The sequence below is a fragment of the Aquarana catesbeiana genome, linkage group LG03 (assembly GCF_042186555.1).
Source record: "Aquarana catesbeiana isolate 2022-GZ linkage group LG03, ASM4218655v1, whole genome shotgun sequence".
NCBI lineage: Eukaryota > Metazoa > Chordata > Amphibia > Anura > Ranidae > Aquarana > Aquarana catesbeiana.
In genome coordinates, this window is record NC_133326.1 from 704,038,970 (window position 1) to 704,053,522 (window position 14,553).

The 14,553-nt window shown below is 43.3% G+C and overlaps 1 pseudogene; it reads left to right on the forward strand.

Annotated features, from left to right (window-relative positions):
• The first annotated feature begins 13,377 nt into the window (after positions 1 to 13,377).
• Positions 13,378 to 14,296, forward strand: LOC141134341 (heat shock cognate 71 kDa protein pseudogene; annotated as a pseudogene).
• The last annotated feature ends 257 nt before the right edge of the window (positions 14,297 to 14,553 follow it).

Consider the following 14,553-nt stretch of genomic DNA (forward strand, 5'->3'; position numbering starts at 1 on the left):
TATAATTTATATACATTCAGGTCCATAAATATTGGGACATCGACACAATTTTAATCTTTTTGGCTCTATACACCACCACAATGTATTTGAAATGAAATGAACAAGATGTGCTTTAACTGCAGACTGTAAGCTTTAATTTGAGGGTATTTACATCCAAATCAGGTGAATGATGTAGGAATTACAACAGTTTGTATATGTGCCTTCCACTTTTTAAGGGGACCAAAAGTAATGGGACAATTGGATGCTCAGCTGTTCCATGGCCAGGTGTGTTTTATTCCCTCATTATCCCATTTACAAGGAGCAGATAAAAGGTCCAGAGTTCATTTCAAGTGTGCTATTTGCATTTGGAATCTGTTGCTGTCAACTCTCAATATGAGATCCAAAGAGCTGTCACTATCAGTGAAGCAAGCCATTATTAAGCTGAAAAAGCAAAACAAACCCATCAGACAGATAGCAAAAACATTAGGCGTGGCCAAATCAACTGTTTGGAACATCCTTAAAAAGAAAGAATGCACTGGTGAGCTCAGCAACACCAAAAGACCTGGAGGACCACGGAAAACAACTGTGGTGGACGACCGAATAATTCTATTCCCTGGTGAAGAAAACCCCCTTAACAACAGTTGGCCAGATCAAGAACACTCTCCAGGAGGTAGGTGTATGTGTGTCAAAGTCAACAATCAAGAGAAGACTTCATCAGAGTGAATACAGAGGGTTCACCACAAGATGTAAACCATTGGTGAGCCTCAAAAACAGGAAGGCCAGATTAGAGTTTGCCAAACAACATCTAAAAAAGCCTTCACAGTTCTGGAACAACATCCTATGGACAGATGAGACCAAGATCAACTTGTACCAGAGTGATGGGAAGAGAAGAGTATGGAGAAGGAAAGGAACTGCTCATGATCCAAAGCATACCGCCTCATCAGTGAAGCATGGTGTTGGTAGTGTCATGACGTGGGCATGTACGGCTGCCAATAGAACTGGTTCTCTTGTATTTATTGATGATGTGACTGCTGACAAAAGCGGCAGGATGAATTCTGAAGTGTTTTGGGCAATATTATCTGCTCATATTCAGAAAAATGCTTCAGAACTCATTGGATGGTGCTTCACAGTGCAGATGGACAATGACCCGAAGCATACTGCGAAAGTAACCAAAGAGTATTTTAAGGGAAAGAAGTGGAATGTTAGCAATGGCCAAGTCAATCACCTGACCTGAATCCGATTGAGCATGCATTTCACTTGCTGAAGACAAAACTGAAGTGAAAATGCCCCAAGAACAAGCAGGAACTGAAGACAGTTGCAGTAGAGGCCTGGCAGAGCATCACCAGGGATGAAAACCAGCGTCTGGTGATGTCTATGCGTTCCAGACTTCAGGCTGTAATTGACTGCAAAGGATATGCAACCAAGTATTAAAAAGTGAAAGTTTGATGGATGATTGTTAATCTGTCTCATTACTTTTGGTCCCTTGAAAAATGGGAGGCACATATACAAACTGTTGTAATTCCTCAACCGTTCATCTGATTTGGATGTAAATACCCTCAAATTAAAGCTGAAAGTCTACAGTTAAAGCACATCTTGTTTGTTTCATTTCAAATCCATTGTGGTGGTTAGGGATGAGCTTCGAGTTCGAGTCGAACTCATGTTCGACTCGAACATTGGCTGTTCGCAAGTTCGCCGAACAGCGAACAATTTGGGGTGTTCGCGGCAAATTCGAATGCCGCGGAACACCCTTTAAAAGTCTATTGGAGAAATCAAAAGTGCTAATTTTAAAGGCTAATATGCAAGTTATTGTCATAAAAAGTGTTTGGGGACCCAGGTCCTGCCCCAGGGGACATGGATCAATGCAAAAAAAAGTTTTAAAAACGGCCGTTTTTTCAGGAGCAGTGATTTTAATAATGCTTAAAGTCAAACAATAAAAATGTAATATCCCTTTAAATTTCGTACCTGGGGGGTGTCTATAGTATGCCTGTAAAGGGGCGCATGTTTCCTGTGTTTAGAACAGTCTGACAGCAAAATGACATTTGAAGGAAAAAACTCATTTAAAACCCGCGGCTATTGCATTGCCGACAATACACATAGAAGTTCATTGATAAAAACGGCATGGGAATTCCCCAAAGGGGAACCCCGAACCAAAATTAAAAAAAAAAAATGACGTGGGAGTCCCCCTAAATTCCATACCAGGCCCTTCAGGTCTGATATGGATATTAAGGGGAACCCCGGCCAAAATTAAAAAAAAAAAATGACGTGGGGTTCCCCCTAAATTCCATACCAGACCCTTCAGGTCTGGTATGGATTTTAAGGGGAACCCCGCGCCAAAAAAAAAAAAAAAAAACGGCGTGGGGTCCCCCCAAAACTCCATACCAGACCCTTATCCGAGCACGCAACCTGGCAGGCCGCAGGAAAAGAGGGGGGGACGAGAGTGCGGCCCCCCCTCCTGAACCGTACCAGGCCACATGCCCTCAACATTGGGAGGGTGCTTTGGGGTAGCCCCCCAAAACACCTTGTCCCCATGTTGATGAGGACAAGGGCCTCATCCCCACAACCCTGGCCGGTGGTTGTGGGGGTCTGCGGGCGGGGGGCTTATCGGAATCTGGAAGCCCCCTTTAACAAGGGGACCCCCAGATCCCGGCCCCCCCCTGTGTGAAATGGTAAGGGGGTACAAAAGTACCCCTACCATTTCACTAAAAAACTGTCAAAAATGTTAAAAATGACAAGAGACAGTTTTTGACAATTCCTTTATTTAAATACTTCTTCTTTCTTCTATCTTCCTTCATCTTCTGGTTCTTCTGGTTCTTCTGGCTCTTCTGGTTCTTCCTCCGGCGTTCTCGTCCAGCATCTCCTCCGCGGCGTCTTCTATCTTCTTCTCCTCGGGCCGCTCCGCACCCATGGCATGGGGGGGAGGATCCCGCTCTTCTCTTCTTCTCTTCTTCTTTTCTTCTCTTCTTCATTTTCTTCTCCGGGCCGCTCCTCACACATGCTAGCATGGAGGGAGGCTCCCGCTGTGTGACGGCGCTCCTCGTCTGACACTTCTTAAATAACGGGGGGCGGGGCCACCCGGTGACCCCGCCCCCCTCTGACGCACGGTGACTTGACGGGACTTCCCTGTGACGTCACAGGGAATGCCACAGGGAAGTCCCGTCATGTCCCGTGCGTCAGAGGGGGGCGGGGTCACCGGGTGGCCCCGCCCCCCGTTATTTAAGAACTGTCAGACGAGGAGCGCCGTCACACAGCGGGAGCCTCCCTCCATGCCAGCATGGATGCGGAGCGGCCCGGAGAAGAAAATGAAGAAGAGAAGAAGAGAAGAAGATGAAGAAGAAGAGAAGAGCGGGAGCCTCCCCCCATGCCATGGGTGCGGAGCGGCCCGAGGAGAAGAAGATAGAAGACGCCGCGGAGGAGATGCTGGACGAGAACACCGGAGGAAGAACCAGAAGAGCCAGAAGAACCAGAAGATGAAGGAAGATAGAAGAAAGAAGAAGTATTTAAATAAAGGAATTGTCAAAAACTGTCTCTTGTCATTTTTAACATTTTTGACAGTTTTTTAGTGAAATGGTAGGGGTACATTTGTACCCCCTTACCATTTCACACAGGGGGGGGGCGGGATCTGGGGGTCCCCTTGTTAAAGGGGGCTTCCAGATTCCGATAAGCCCCCCGCCCGCAGACCCCCACAACCACCGGCCAGGGTTGTGGGGATGAGGCCCTTGTCCTCATCAACATGGGGACAAGGTGTTTTGGGGGGCTACCCCAAAGCACCCTCCCAATGTTGAGGGCATGTGGCCTGGTACGGTTCAGGAGGGGGGGGGCCGCACTCTCGTCCCCCCCTCTTTTCCTGCGGCCTGCCAGGTTGCGTGCTCGGATAAGGGTCTGGTATGGATTTTTGGGGGGACCCCATGCCGTTTTTTTTTTTTTTTTTTGGCACGGGGTTCCCCTTAAAATCCATACCAGACCTGAAGGGTCTGGTATGGAATTTAGGGGGAACCCCATGTCATTTTTTTTTTTTAATTTTGGCCGGGGTTCCCCTTAATATCCATACCAGACCTGAAGGGCCTGGTATGGAATTTAGGGGGACTCCCACGTCATTTTTTTTTTTTAATTTTGGTTCGGGGTTCCCCTTTGGGGAATTCCCATGCCGTTTTTATCAATGAACTTCTATGTGTATTGTCGGCAATGCAATAGCCGCGGGTAGTTTTAAATGAGTTTTTTCCTTCAAAATGTCATTTTGCTGTCAGACGTTCTAAACACAGGAAACATGCGCCCCTTTACAGGCATACTATAGACACCCCCCAGGTACGAAATTTAAAGGGATATTACACTTTTATTGTTTGACTTTAAGCATTATTAAAATCACTGCTCCTGAAAAAACGGCCGTTTTTAAAACTTTTTTTTGCATTGATCCATGTCCTCTGGGGCAGGACCCAGGTCCCCAAACACTTTTTATGACAATAACTTGCATATTAGCCTTTAAAATTAGCACTTTTGATTATTCATGTTCGTGTCCCATAGACTTTAACGGTGTGCGCGTGTTCGAACGAACTTTTTTCCTGTTCTCATGTTCTGGTGCGAACCGAACAGGGGGGTGTTCGGCTCATCCCTAGTGGTGGTGTATATAGCCAAAAAGATCAGAATTGTGTCAATGTCCCAATATTTATGGACCTGGTCCTGTATCTCCACAGGAAGTCTGTCCATTCCTGGTGCTTTATTATTTTGAATTTTTCCCACAGCTTCTTCCAGCTCTGCCAGAGTTATAGGAGTATCCAAGGATTCACATTATATTGAACTTTGAGTATAATTAGATTATCCAAAAATTGTTCAGTCTTTTCCCTTATATTTGAAATTTCAGATTCACACAGTTGTGAATACACATCTACAAATATCTTTTGAATACCCTCTGTATCATACTTCACTGTCCCCTTTCTATCTTCAATGGAGACTACATCGGACTGGCCTTCCTGATTCCGCGCTATAATTGCCAACATTTGACCCACCTGTTCCCCCATTTCATAATGTTTTTGACTCTGCAAAAATCTACTATTCTCTGCCTTAGTTATGACTAAATTTTTATATAGCTTCTACACTTCCTGCCATGCTCCATACTTTTCCTTATTGGGATCTAGTGTAAATTCTTGTTCTGTTTGTTTAATTCTTTGGGTTACCTCTTCCTCTAGTTGTCTTGTGGCCAATTTAATTTTAGATATTTCTTTAATTATTAGGCCTCTAAGGTATGCTTTCATTGCATCCAACACCATTATCGCTGAAGTTGAACCCTTATTATCTCCAAAAATGCCCATTAATAGTTGTTCTATTTGACTTTTCTCTGGAATCAGGGAGAGCCACTGTGGGTTAACTTTCCACATTGGAAGGGTCAACTGTTCTGTCCATTCCATAGACAAAGTTAATGGGGAGTGATCAGAGATTCCCCTTGCTTTGTACTGAATTATTTTTACCAATGGGAAAAAATTACCATTTCTCAAGGCCAGGTCGAATCTCGATAGTGATCCATATGTACTTGAGCAGCATGAATATTCTTTACTGACCTGAAATCTTACTCTCCACACATCCGATAGACCCATCTATTGTATCTGACTGGCCAGTCTTGTGACCTTTCCCTTCCCCTTGTTCTTTTTATTACTTTGCCTATCCATCTCTTCATTTAGTACGTTATTGAAATCCCCAATTATCACTGTTGGAACATCGGACCATTGTGCCACTTTTTAAAAAACATCATCCTTATATGGAGGGGGAATATACACGTTTACCAAAAAAAGCATTCTATCATTTATGGTACATAATAGCATCAAATATCGACCAACCGGATCTTTAATACACTGCTTACAGAGTTACTCCTAATAGAGTTAGAAATCAAAATGCTCACTCCTTGAGTATATGTAGAATATGTGGCATGAAATTCATGTTTATATTTAAATATACTAAACATTTTATCATCATCGGGAAGAGCATCGCATATGTTAGGTGGTCGATCCAGAGGTGTCGATTTGCCTCAATAAACTGGGCCCTTTTCTTTTGCACTTTGGAGGAGAAATCCGGGAACCCAGCTATACGCATGTTACTGAGGGGGATGTTACCTCTTTCATGGGATGAGCCTCAGGATAGCATCCCAGTCACGACAGTTTAGAAATTTTAGCGATGAAGGTGCGCCACTTGGGGGGGCCTCTAGCCAGGAGGTGGACTCGTTGAACCACGATAAGAAGGCCTCTCTGCTGAAAGTTTTTATCAATCGGTTTTCCAGAAATGTGGGGGGGTCTGAACCTTCAGCCTGTTCGGGCAGACCCACAAAGGGGAGATTACAGTGCCAATTACAGTGTCTGTTCTCCATGTCATCCTTCTTACTTAGAATTGAGTTTAGTTGGTGTTGCAGCCTTTCCATGGTTACTTGCAGCGGTGGCAAGCCGTCCTCTGCATGGCTGACTTGGCGTTATGTCTCAGACACTCTCTCCTGCAGCTTGTATGAAAAGGGATATGTCAACTTTCATTTCCTCAATATTTGTAGTGAGAGTAGTCTGGCAGAGGGAGATGACCTCGAGCACTCTGGCAGTGTCCCCCATGACAGGTTCTTCCTCCTATGGAATTGGAGCGGCGCCATCTTTCTCCGCTGGGTCTCTGTTCTTGTGGTGGTTTTTATCCAGCTTAGCTATGGCTCCGGATGCCCACTTTGGTGGCGACATGGAGGCAGGAGAAGTGAGGCAGATTGCGAGTGTTTTAGGAGAATGACAGAAACCTTACTTGAAATGCTGAAGTTGGTAAAAACATGTTCACTGTACACTTGGGTGTCTCCACCGCAGTCGGATCAGGTGGTACTACATAGTACCAATGGGTGGAGCCAGGTGTTACAGGCCATGCTGGGTAACCTTGATCAAGAATGGAATTGGTGGGACCAACGTTTAACAGTTTGACACAGGATCCCTGTGAGGGTACTTCCAGTTATTGATTGGTATGGAAGGTGCTCAGGAGAACTGTTGGAGACTTTAAAGGTCTTTTCACCTGATGCAGTGACTAGAAACATTTCGGCTGGTGCGGTCCGAGGTGCAGCTGAGCAGTGGTCAGTAGAAGGCACGGACACTGTTTCACCAACTTAACCGCATGAAGGAAGGGCCGGGAATAGACATGGCAGGAGCACAGATGCTTTTTGTCACTTGCAAAAAGATACACCTTAAGGTACCTGGAGACACCGTGGGGGAATGTGTTATAGGTATTGGTTGCTGTAACAATGTAATGTATACACCAGAAAGAAATGGTTTGTGCTTGGATCAGTGTAATTTGTTAGAACAGTTGCCCATTGAGCGTTGGTGAGGTGAAGCTGTGCTATGATCATGGGGTGTATAGTCGCTTGCCTGTGTGTGGTCCCTAGACAGCGCCGATTGTGTTGGGAAGTGTGACATTGAAAAGAATGTTCTGCCAACAATGATTTGGTTGCTGGGAGTAACTGGAGAAAGACCTATTGTGAAGGGTAAAACTGATATCAGTGAATTGAAGGATCAGGGAAAGCCAAGTTCCCCTAAGAAAAGAGAATAAGCCCAGGTTCCGCAAGAGAAGAGGGAGAAGCCTGAGCATAAGGAACTGTAGGACCCTGTTTAGATTTAGGATGGTACATACCTGGAAGCACACCCGGGAAAAAAGGTTGGGCCTACGTGGATGGCGGCCAACACAGGTATCCTAACTACAATGGTGGGTGCAGGTGTTCCTCCCTCTGGATCGAAACAAAGTGGGGTATGTAACACAGTGAGTTTACGTCACTATAGAAATGGCAAGGAAATGGACACAGAGTTTACATATCAGCTGACTGCAGGGCTACAGAGCTTAGGTTGTGAGTGGAGAAAACTGCTCTGGCAGCTTTCTACGGAGTTTGCTATTTCCGGATGGGGCTCTGTAGTTTGGAGATTCCTAAGAGTCTTGGGTGGGATCTCCAACCCTGTGTGTGAGTGTTCTGGGCAGCCAGCAAGGTGTGTGTCCAGGTGCACACAGCCCTTATAATGATGGGCTGGTGAGAGCAGGAGGTGGCGGATGTTGAAGTGTGAGCAGTTGCTGCCATTTGGATTCAGGGCCCTGTCAGAGAACCTGGTGGTCTCTGTCTGAGACTGCATAACTGGTGAGGGGGACTTCTTGCCTGAAGTCTTGGGGAGAGAGAGCAAAGCCAGGGGGGCTTGAGAATCCCGTTAAGGCCAGGAGTAGGCCTGTGCAGCAAGGAACTGCAAGTCAAGGCAGAGTTAGCCTAAAGGCCAGATGGCTCTGTATTTTTTTAATTTGTTGCATTTATTGGGGAAGAATCCTGTGTGGGCAATCCTGTGTATGAACTTTTAATTTGTTCCTTTTAATAAAAATGGGCTGCCACACCCTTAAACCTGATAGCTGACTGCCGTGGACTCACTGAAAAAGTATTTACCACTGAGCTAAACACCCCCCCGCTATTACATATGGTAACGCTATATTGCTCTGGCCTAGCAGGTTGCACGAAAAAAAACTGTAATGTCGCGTACACCCGATCGCACATTCCAACAACAAAATCCCTTTTTTGACACATTTTTCTAGGAACACCATGCACATTCGGTGTACACATAGCCTATTGGATCATGCTGTGACCACTATGCTGGGCTCCGGGCGCTGTTCTCCTTCCTTGGAGGGTTTCCCCGTTTCAAGCCCAGGGGAGACAGCATGCCTCGTGCCCCCATCTTCCTTGGCTGATACCGAACTTGGCCTTGAGGTTGTTAGTAAGTATCTCAATCTATCTCCACCTTGTTGGGACTTAATTCCCCTGCCCCCCCCCCTCTTTCTAATGCCACATACACACGGTCGGACTTTGTTCGGACATTTCGACAACAAAATCCTAGGATTTTTTCCGACGGATGTTGGCTCAAACTTGTCTTGCATACACACGGTCACACAAAGTTGTCGGAAAATCCGATCGTTCTGAACGCAGTGACGTAAAACATGTACATCGGGACTATAAACGGGGCAGTGGCCAATAGCTTTCATCTCTTTATTTATTCTGAGCATGCGTGGCACTTTGTCCGTCGGATTTGTGCACACACGAATGGAATTTCCGACAACGGATTTTGTTGTCGGAAAATGTTATGTCCTGCTCTCAAACTTTGTGTGTCAGAAAATCCGATGGAAAATGTGTGATGGAGCCTACACACGGTCGGAATTTCCGACAACAAGGTCCTATCACACATTTTCCGTCGGAAAATCCGACCGTGTGTACGGGGCATAAGGGTACTATTATTAATCCCTGTTTTTTTCCTTCTTAGTACAATACCTCAATACCTCATAACACTCTGATGAATGGCTGTAATGCCAGGAAACGCGTAGAGTGCCACTAGATGCCAACATTAACTTGTTTTTATTACATTTGTTTTTCAATCAATTTACTATACCATGTATATTTGCCATGTCCACTTTATATTTGTATTGCATGCTATGAGCAGCATATTTAGTGTAAGTCTGGTGACTACCTATCTATTGGATACAAAATATCTGATATGTATTCCAAATTGTAATAAATAAATAATGCACTGTACTTTCATTTATATTTTGTTACATTGGGAAGGTGAAATTCAATGTATATAAAAGTAGTATGCTTAAAATAATATTACAGCTTTTCAGTAAATAAGCTAAACTTGCTTTTTAAAATCATATTTTTATTTCAAATGGAGTAACAAGGACTGTATGTGTTAAGAACATTTCACCTTTCCCAAATAATAAGTTAAATACTTTGTGCCAAAATACATTTTCAGTTATTGACAATGCTAATCTAATAGCATATATTACTCTATGAAGAGCTTGATCAATTTTTTCATGATCTTCATTTTCACTATAAATGATTGGATTGTGTATTTTTGGGAGGCCGCGGTTAGTAACACTTCCTGACTTGAAGATGCTGCTGGTGAAGAAACACTTTGTCACAATCTAGAAACAGCAGAAAGAGTGATTCTAAAGCGCAAACTTTGGGGGGAAAAGCTACTTGTACTTTCATTTTGGTCCTCATCATTTCATTCTATAAACTATTTGTTAATGTCTTTAGGGCACCTCTGGCATTACAGGATGTGTTTTGTCATTCTTGTAGTATTTAAAAAAAAAAAATTTCTTCTCACAATATTTACAAATTGCATTTTCGCTCTAAGCAGAAATCAAGGTGTGGAAATGTTTCCAAACTCTAGATGTTGGTCTCACCATTTTACTGAGAGGAGAAAAAGAAAAACAATTTATTGAGCAGACTATTGGGAAACATTATGCTATGATGGTGGAGAACATTAATAGGAATAATTTAAAGGTTATAAAGATAAACAAATTTGTCAGACAAATTGACCCTCTTACCTGTCACATAAGGCCTACTGTATCCCAACATTCACCCAACTGTAGGTGGTACAAGATGGAGCCCACAAGCAATCTAAACTGGAGTTTTTCCCTTGCAATGCCCCCTAGTGATAGAAATGCATATTTATGCTGTTTTGGTCTGCATTGAGAAGCAGCAGTGTTATTTGAACTGCATTCCAAAATTTGTTTGTCTTCTGAGAGAACTTGCAATAATTTAAAACTTTACATAAAGTCTCATAAATCTTTCATTAACCACTTGCCAACCAGCCACCGTAGTTATACGGTGGCAGGTCAGCACGTTCCCGTAAATCTCTGTAGGTGTAAGTAGGCACCTTTAAGAGCGATAAAAGGTGCACACACGCCACAGCATGGTGGGGGACCCGATGCGCGTAGCCGGTGGCAGCGATGTCCTCCGGCCACCCGCAATTGCAGGAACGAGAGCCAGAATGAGGATCTGTCAATGTAAATAGACAGATCCCTGTTCTGACAGGGGAAGAGAGACAGATCTGCTGTTCCTAGTGATTGCAAACAGTGATCTGTCTCCTCCTCTAGTCATTCCCACCCCCACACAGTTAGAAACACCTCCCAGAGAACACACTTAAGCCCTTGATCACCCCCTAGTGTTAACCCCTTCCTTACCAGTGACATTTACAGAGTAATTAGTGCATTTTTATAACACTGATCACTGTATAATTGCCACTGGTCCCAAACAAGTGTCAAAAGTGTCCAATCTGTCCGCTGCAATGTCGCAGTCCCACTAAAAATCGCAGATCGCCACTATTACTAGTAAAAAAAAAAAAGCTATATAAAAATGCCATAAATCTATCCCCTATTTTAGACGCTATAACTTTTGTAAAAACAAATCAATAGATATTTTGGTCTAAACTGATGAAGAAATGTATTTTTTTATATATTTTTGGGAGATATTTATTATAGCACAAAGTAAAAAATATTGTGTTTTTTTCAAAATTGTTGCACTTTTTTGTTTATAGCACAAAAAATAAAAACCGCAGAGGTGATCAAACACCACCAAATAAAAGCTCTATTTGTGGGAAAAAAAGGGCGTCAATTTTGTTTGGGTACAGCGTCGCAAGCCCGCGCAATTGTCAGTAAAAGCGACGCAGTGCCATATCGCAAAAAATTGCCTGGTCATTAAGGGGGGAAAATCTACCATCTGTAAGTGGTTAAGGTCTTCATTTTTTATAGTTTGAATACCATGCCATAGATGTATTACTTGTTATTGTAAAATAACATATTCCACACTTCTTTTTTACATTTTTTTTTCAGAAGAAAACAAAAAAAGACTTTGAAAAAAAAAAACTTTATTCACAATTTTTACATTTTTTCCCACCAGGCCTTCCCATCTTTAGTTCTGGCTAAAGGGATGGCACGGTCATCTGGCTTGTGCGGTTCTTGACTGTGTTCATAAATGATTTACACAGATCAGCCCTTGCTGAAACCTCCATATTTATATATTGTTAACATTTTGGATGCTGATCACTAGAGGAGAAGAAATAGTTCCTTTTGCCTGCAGCAGAATTATGCCATTAATGCAGCCCGCTACTTATGCAGATTTGAAAAGTTACTGAAAGGTCTATATCAAGTGACAAAAATCTGATACTGGTTGGAGCTTGTTGCTATGATAATCTACGAGATTTTGTCTTGTGACTTTCCACTGAATCTCTTATCTTTGCCTAACAGTATGCAAAGCGTTTCTCTGTAAATAATGTTACAGAAAAAAAGGGAGTAGATGCAAAACTAACCCAACCACACACTAGGTTAAAGATCAGGATGACAACACAACCCCAGATGCAATTAATTACTGGAAACCCTTTAGCAGCAAGTGGTTGATACTGTGCTCAAATAATTCAGCTGACACTTTTATGCCAGGGATAACAGCAGGAATAGCTGTGGATTCAGGGGAAAAACAGGACACTGATGATGACTTCAAGCTGGGAGACAGAGGAGGGGTATGTCACTAAGTTTGGTTAGTTACTTCACCGCATCCTCCATGTGCTCTAGATGTACATCATGCTCACTGCCCAAAAAGAAACACACATGTTCCCTTCATGCTGCACCCCAAAAACAGCTTTAGCCTGTAGATACAGAAGTTGCTCGCCCCTTTCTGCTCATCTTCCCAGCTGCACATGTACCTCTGCCTCTCTCTGTAGGCCTCCAAGACATGATGTTAACAGATATAATTCTGTGCATAAAATCTGTTAATTTTTTTTATATATTATCTCAGACAAATACATTTTCTATATAATTTAATATTTTGGGCTGATTTATGCCTACTCTCTGGCTCAAAAATTGCCTCACATCAAAAAGGATGAGATTTGATTCAGAAAATCCAAACTATTTTCTATAGAGTGTCTGAATAAATACTATTTCTGTCTGAAACTCTCTAGATCAAACAACAACAGAAAAATTCCCAGCTCAACTTACCAGCCAGCCTACAACAAACTGAATTATCCTGTCTAACAGTTCACATCAAAAACAAGGGTTTAGTTTGCACACATGTACAAATACATGTGTAAGCTGCAGAGGCCACATCAAGGGCGACACACGTCATACAACAGCAAAGACAAAATTCCCAGCTCAACATACCAGCTACAAATTTACATCCTATTACAAAGGATGAAATACTGTTTTGGAAGCCTGTAGAATTTTCGTAATCTGTGTCTGTAAAAGCCTGCTCTCTGCCTACAAATTTTCATGCTATAAAAAAGGAAGGGATTCTGTCAGCAAATATTTAGAAATATTTAGAATTTGCATAATCTGTGTCTGACAAAATATAGTTGTAGTTAATATTTCTAGCTGAATAAAGCTGTCTGTCTCCAAATTTCCTCCTATTAAAAAGGATGAGATCCTGTTCAGCAAATCTGTACAAATTTTATCATCTCTGTCTGAAAAAATACTTCTTGCTGAAATAGACCCACTTTCTGCCTACAAATTTGCCTCCTATATATAATGAGAATGAGATCCTCTGTAGAAATTTGGTATAATTGTTATATTGCGCATTATTAAAAATACATTCAAATTGAATATGTATTAATGAAATCTGACTGCTCTTGCTCTCTCTCTCTCTCTCTCTCTCTCTCTTTCAATGGCAAGGAACTGAACAAGAGCATCAATCCAGATGAGGCTGTGGCCTATGGTGCAGCTGTTCAGGCTGCTATCCTGTCCGGAGACAAATCTGAAAATATTCAGGACCACCTGCTGCTTGATGTCACCCCTCTGTCTCTGGGTATCGAGACCGCTGGTGGAGTCATGACTTCCCTGATCAAGCGTAACACAACCATTCCCACGAAGCAGACAAGACCTTCACAACCTACTCAGACAACCAGCCTGGTGTCTTGATTTAGGTATATGAAGGTGAAAGAGCCATGACCAAGGACAACAACTTGCTGGGCAAGTTCGAATTGACTGGTATCCCACCAGCCCCATGTGGTGTTCCTCAAATTAAGGTGACGTTTGACATTGATGCCAACGGTATCTTGAATGTGTCTGCAGTGGACAAGAGCACCAGCAAGGAAAACAAGATTACAATAACCAACGACAAAGGTCGTCTGAGCAAAGAGGACACTGAGGGCATGGTGCAGGAAGCCGAGAAGTACAAGGCTGAAGATGAGAAGCAGAGGGATATGGTCTCTACCAAAAACTCATTGGAGTCCTATGCTTTCAACATTAAGGCAACTGTTGAGGATGAGAAGCTCCAGGGCAAGATCAGTGATGAGGACAAACAGAAGATACTGGACAAGTGCAACAAGGTCACAAAAACCAGACTGCTGAAAAAGATGAGTTTGAACACCAACAGAAGGAGCTGGAGAAAGTATGCAACCCCATCATTACCAAGCTGTGCCAGAGTGCAGGTGGCATGCCAGGAGGAATGCCTGGAGGCTTCCCAGGTGCAGGCAGGGCTCCAAGTGGTGGTGGTGGCTCATCCAGGTCTACCATTGAAGAGGTTGATTAAAATCTCAACTGGAACTGTATTCTGTCTTGTTCTGTTAAACTCCTAGGACACAAATTTGTATGGCTGTTCCAAGTTAAAAAAAAAAGTATACTTACCTGTTCTGTGCAATGGTTTTGCACAGAGCAGCCCCGATCCTTATCTTCTCGTATCCCACGCCAGCGCTCCTGGCTCCTCTCTCTGGCTGGTTGCCCCCACAGCAAAGCAGCTTGTTGTGGGGGCACCCAAGCAGGTGCATTCCAAAGCCGTGGCTCTGTGTG